Source organism: Ovis canadensis, chromosome 24 (genome assembly GCF_042477335.2).
Source record: "Ovis canadensis isolate MfBH-ARS-UI-01 breed Bighorn chromosome 24, ARS-UI_OviCan_v2, whole genome shotgun sequence".
NCBI lineage: Eukaryota > Metazoa > Chordata > Mammalia > Artiodactyla > Bovidae > Ovis > Ovis canadensis.
The window spans coordinates 17,582,196-17,588,565 of record NC_091268.1 but is presented as its reverse complement, the minus strand read 5'-3'; the positions used below and the strand labels follow the sequence as shown (position 1 = coordinate 17,588,565).

General features: G+C 49.0%; 1 long non-coding RNA gene across 1 annotated transcript; it reads left to right on the top strand.

Annotated features, from left to right (window-relative positions):
• Nucleotides 1–3,511: 3,511 nt before the first annotated feature.
• Nucleotides 3,512–5,044, top strand: LOC138428851 (uncharacterized). The gene is made up of 2 exons (XR_011252610.1): nt 3,512–3,708; nt 4,459–5,044. It is a non-coding gene; the product is annotated as an uncharacterized lncRNA (long non-coding RNA).
• The last annotated feature ends 1,326 nt before the right edge of the window (nt 5,045–6,370 follow it).

The window sequence follows — 6,370 nt, the reverse complement described above, 5'->3', positions numbered from 1 at the left end:
CTTCTCCGGGTCTTCAGTGCGCGGCGGCTGGCGGCCTGGCCAATCGGCGCGGGGAGGCGGGGCCAGGGTTCGCGAATGAGGCGGGGCAAGCCCAGGATTGGGCAGCGGCGCCCGCGGACCGAGAGTCGCTCAGACCTGAGACTTGGACTGGAGGTCTGTGGGGTGACGCTCGGAGAGAGCTGGGGGGCCTTGAGACTTCAAGGATTTGATTCTGCGCTAATTGAGCGGAAGCGATCATTGAAGTGCATCCTTAGGCCCGTCACTTTCCTTAGGCTGCGGAAGGAGATTTCTTCTGCACTTCACTGACAGGTTAAAATGACTAACCTAAGTTGGGCCAATTTGATTCAAGCTAAATAATGATAATAACAGATTAAAACTGAGTAAAACAAGAATCCACTATCGATAGTGATGTAAATAATTAAATGGAGAGATGAGAAATCTCTTACAGTAGGATGCCGACTAATAAATGAAGAAGGAATGAAACAGAAAATCACCATTTGGCGACCATCATTAAGTATTAGGATGGACTTCCCTGATGGCTCAGACGATAAAGCGTCTGCCTACAATGCGGGAAACCCGGGTTCGATCACTGGGTCGGGAAGATCTGGATAAGGAAATGGCAACCCACTCCAGTATTCTGGCCTGGAGTATCCCATGGACGGAGGAGCCTGATAGGCTACAGTCCATGGGGTCGCAAAGAGTCGGACACGACTGAGAAACTTCACGACGACGACATTAAGTAATAACTGATTTGGACAAAAATAAATGGACTCTAAGACCGGAGGGTGAAAGTTTAACAAGGAACTGGTATTTGCGTATTCCCAAATTACATATTTCTCCACAAGATATTAATTGCAAGAGGGGAAATATGAATTTTACAGTAGAGAAACCGTCCTCAAAGTCTCTGGGGTTTCTGGAAGTCCTCATGGGACATTCCAAAGGTTACATGACGTGTAACAGGTTGAATGCTGAAGCACATATGAGATCGTGTAGTGCTCCATTTACCTACATTAAAGAGATTTATGCCTCCCGAAAAAAAGTAAAACACCATTCTTATAAAATTTGTTTTGGAAAATACAATGATTTTCATTAAAATGTTATGCTAACACATAAACGTTTTATTGTATCTTTTTTGGTAACAGATTTATTGGATATAATTCACATACCATACAATTCACCCAATTAAAACGTACAATTGAATGGGTTTTAGTATATTCACAGAGATGCAGATGTCACCACAATCAGTTTTAGAACAATTTCATCACTCCAAAAGAAACACACTTCAGTCCCCCATCCTCCCACCCTAAGCAACTATTAATCTAATTTCTGTCTCTATAGATAAGCATATTCTGGACATTTCACTTAAATGGAATCATACAACCTTTGGTCTTTAGTGTCTAGCTTCTTTCACTTAGCATAGTGCTTTCAAAGTCCATCCATGTTGTAGCATGCCAGCAATACTTCATTCTTTTTATCATCAAATAATATTGCACTGTATAGATATACCCCAATTTGTTTACCCATTCATCTGTTGAAAAACACCGGGTTGTTTCCACTTTGGGGCTACTATGAATAGTGCTGCTATGAACATACATGTGCAAATTTGTGTAGACAGATTTTTCAATTATTTTCCCACCTAGGAGTAGACTTGCTGTGTCAACGTTTAACCATTTGAGGAACTGCTAAATTGTTTTCCACAGGGTCTACTCCACTTTACATTCCTACCAGCAATGTATGAGGATTCCAATTTCTGCACATCCTGGTCAACACTTGTTATTATCTGTCTTTCTGATTAGCATGGCATTTCATTGTGAAGTGAACTGGCACTTCATTGTGGTTTGGTTTGCATTTCCCTGATGGCTGATGATGTTGATCCCCTTCTCAGGTACTTATTTGCGATTTGCATACTTTCTTTGGAGAAATGTCTATTTAGAGCCTTTACCCATTTCAAAGTTGAGTTGTCATTTTATTATTAAGCCTAAAAATTCTTTATATATCCTAGATATACGTCCATTGTCAGATATATGATTTGCAAAAGTTTCCCCCATTCTGTGGATTGTCTTTTCATTTTATTGCCCCCAGTTAAGACAGGGTCCTCTGAAGCACAGAAGTTCTTAATTTTGATGATGTCCAGATCTTTTTTTTTTTTTTGCTTGTGCTTTTGATGGCACATCTAAGAAATCATTGCCTAGTCCAAGTTCACAAAGATTTACTCCCACGTATTCTAAAAAGTTTGGTAGTTTACTTGTTACATTTGAGACTTAAACCCAATTTGAATTATCTTTTGTGTATGGGCAAAGTACAGGGCTTCCCAGGTGGCTCAGTGGTGAAGAATCCGGCTGCCAATGCAGGAGACTCAGGTTCGCTCCTGGGATCAGGAAGATTCCCTGGAGAAGGAAATGGCAACCCACTCCAGTATTCTTGCCTGGAAAATCCCATGGACAGAGGAGCCTGGCAGACTACAGTCAATGGGACTGCAAGGAGTTGCACATGACTTAATGACTAAGTATGCACAGGCAAAGTAGAGCTGTGATTTCATTTTTTTTTTTGCGTATGAACATCCTAGTTGTACCATTTGTTGAAAAGACTGTTCTTTTCTCCTTGTAATTCTTTTGGCTTTGCTGTTGAAAAACAATTAACTGTAAATATGAGGATTTATTTCTGGACTCTCAATTCTATTCATGATCTGTGTCTATCTTGTGCCAGCACCACCCTGACACAATTACTGTTGCTTTGTGGTAAGTTTTGAAATCAGAGAGTGAATTCTCCAACTTCATTCTTTCTCAGGATGGCTTTAGACCCCTTAAGTTTACAGTTGTCATCTTTCTTGTCAGTCTTTTTGAAAACAGATCTTTATTTTAAACTTTACATCATTGCAAACACACTCCATGGCAATTATTTTCAAGTATTCTTGCTTTTTCCACCTACCTGTATATTATAACGCTCCCCAATATTATAAGCCTATTTACATACGATTGGCTACCTAATTTAGTTATTTTCCTATTGGACACTCATTTCTAAATTTTACTATTGCTGCTGTGACTGCTTCATTCCTGTTTCGGAGTACCTGGGTGAAAGTATATGAGAACTCTTTGTACACTTCTTGCAATTTTTCTGCATGAAATAATGTCCAAATAAAACGTCAGAGAAAAACTATCCCTTTGGCATTTAGTGAGGGGAAAGCATCTTTTTCCGAACTGCTCCAGCCCCTGCCCAGCTATCCGATGCTCGTCCATGAGTCTGGCCATCGTCCATCGGCCCAGACCCCACTCACAGCTCACAGTCACTGCCCACTTATTCTCTGACCACTCTGTGCCGTGGGGACCGGGGTTGCTCCGGTGCGGGGAGCTGCGGAGCCTGGGAGTGCTCTCCTGGACACTTGGCGGTGGCGATCCGAGTGGTCCAGCATCCACCGAGCTGAAGCCGGCCCTACCTCTCACCCGCCCCAGGTGCAACGACGCCCCCGCTGCCCCCCACCCCCCACCCCCCCCGCACCGCGCCTGCGCCCTCTGCTCGCCGCGACACTTCCAGCCCTCCGTCCGCCCCACCCGGCTCCGCCTTCTTCCGGCCGGAGCCCCCAGACTTCTGGCCGCGCGTCCTCACGTGGACAGAAAGAAGGCACTGCTCCTCCAGAAAATGCCGGTCGCCTGACACCCCTCCCTCCGCCTCGCTCCTCCGCGCCTCGCCGTGTCCCTGCGCTCCGGGCAGGTGCGGGGCCAGGTCGCGCGGGGCCAGCCTGCCCACATTCTCCGCACCCTCGGTCGAATTCCCTCCTTCCCGCTTTCTCTTGCCCCTTTCCCATCCGTGTTCTCTGTCCTGCGCCTCCTTCTCGGGCCTAAGCTCCGCCGGACCTCCGGCTCGGCGCTCGGGGTCCCCTCATCTCCGCCCCTTGCCGGGGCTTCGCGTTCCGCACCCCTTGCTGTCCGCCCGGAGCGCCTCCCCTGCGGAAACAGACAAAAAACCGCTGCCCCCGCCTACTTGAGCCTAAGTTACGGAGCAGGAGGGTAGGGGGAGAAGCCATAGATCTTAATAAACAGTGGGTCACGTGGTGTCTTGGAAGCGGTACCTGCTGGGGGAAATCAGACACCGAGGGGGAAGGTCTGCGACTTGGGTTGGAAGGTCTGTCGGAGAAGGACTGGGAGCACGGATCTCGGATAGCCAGCGATCTGCCGGATCGCCACTGAGGGATCCTCCCTGCCCCCAGCAGAAGTCACTTTGGAGCCGGTGCCCCGGCTGCAAAGGGCCTGGGTGGGCGTCCTGGGTCCGTTGGGCCGGACAGCTTCCGGGCGCGCCGCCTCTGGTCCGTCCGGAGCATCAGCCACGCGGGGCGGGGGAGGGGGCATCTCTGGACCGGTCCTCCAGGCTAGCGGTGGCAGCCCCCAGGAGAAAACACGCGGAGGGTGTGCCGGCGGATGAAGCGTGGTGGTGGTGGGGACGTTGTCAATATTTTCTTTTCAGTGGCGTTGCCTGGGGTCGATGAGGATGCCTGAGCGCCGGGTGGAAATGTTGGGAGCGGTGTCCTCCCGCGGAGCCGCTATCTCACCCAAGGCTTTTGAGAGGATCGTTACCGACCTGGACACGACCGGGATACGTCCAGCGGGACTGGCTGGATGAATGATCACCTGTGGCAGGACGTTGTGGTACGCTGTAAAATGGATGCTGGAAAGACCTTTATAATATATTAAGAAAAAATAGGGAATTCCCTGGCTGTCCAGTTGTTAGGACTCGGTGTGTCACTGCCGCTGCCCAGGTTTGACTCTCCGGAGGGAATTAAGATCCCGGAAGTCAGAGGGAACGTGCAAGAAAAAAAAGAACTGAATGACCGCAATTTTCTGAATATAAAAATATTTATTACAAACCTATCTCTAGGTGATGGAATTATTGGAGATATTTGTAATATTTCTTCTTAATATTTTCTTATTTATTTCATGACCATGAATGACATTGTTTTTAGCTTGAAAGAAAGACCAATGCAAGTTATTTTTAAAAAGAAAGTGTACCGTCATCCTATGTATTTTTAAAAATTTTGTTGTTTATTTATTTATGGCTGTGCTGGGTCTTTGTGACTGCGAGCGGTTTTCTCTAGTTGCAGCCGGCAGGGGCTACTTTTCATTGCTTTCCTGGGGCCTCTACTTTTGGTGGCCTCTCTTGCTCCAGACAGGACTTCCCTGGTGGCTCAGATAGTAAAGCGTCTGCCTACAATGCGGGAGACCTGGGTTCAATCCCTGGGTCGGGAAGATCTTATGGAGAAGGAAATGGCAACCCACTCCAGTATTCTTGCCTGGAAAATCCCATGGATGGAGGACCCTGGTAGGCTACTACAGTCCATGGAATGGCAAAGAATTGGACACGACTGAGCGAATTCACTTCACTCACTTGCTCCAGAGCACCAGCTCTAGGGCCCTCCGCCTTCAGTAATAGCAGATCATGGGGGCAACAGTTGTGGCTCCCGAGCTCTAGAGCACAGGCTCAGTAGTTGTGCCCCACGGGCTTAGTTGCTCTGAGGCATGTGGGATCTTCCTGGATCAGGGCTCAAACCCGTGTCTCCTGCATTAGCAGGCAGATTCTTTACCACTGAGCTACCGGCTGGGCAGGCCAGTCCTCTCTCCCTCAAACCCAGTTCCCTGAAAGAGACCGCCATCGCTGAGCCCTTTTCAGCCCCCTTCCAGCATCTCCCCTCTCCCTCCCTTTCCTCTACCCTGGGGTAGGGGGTAGGGAGTTGTCTGTGGGGTGGCTTCCTGACTGTTCTCTCAGCTCCCACTTTGGATGCCCCCACCGCACCTCGAATCCGTTCTCCTCCTGGGTGTTCAGTGAGTTTTGTAAAACCACACTGACTAGGTTCCCTCTCTGGGAGAATCCTTCCCCACCTCCCTCTACCTTCCATGAACCTGGACTTACCTGTAGCCTCTAGGCCCCTGGGCTCTGGGCCACTAGCCTCCGTCCATCCTGCCTGTCCCATGGCCCTCCTGTCCTTTTCTCTCTGGCTCCAAGTCTCGCCTCTCCGAAGCATGCCATCCTTACCCTTCAGCTCCCTTCACGGGGCTTCCCCAGGGCCCTGTCATATGCTGAGGAGCTGTTGGCCTTTTCTCTGGCAGCCCTTAGCCCCAGTTTTCATGGACTTGTCGCAGGAAGTTCCGTGCTTCCTGTCTAGCTCTGGGAGCCTGGGCTGTGATCTGTTGACCACTGGGTCCTGTGTATCCTGCTCTGGGAAGACATTAAGGTTCTCCAAAGGTGGGACTTCCTGGTGGTCCAGCAGTTAAGACTCTGCACATCCAATGCAGCCGGCCTGGGTTCGATCCTTGGTCAGGGAACTAGATCCCATGTGCCACAGCTAATGATCCTACATGGGGCACAGAAGATCCCGTGTGCC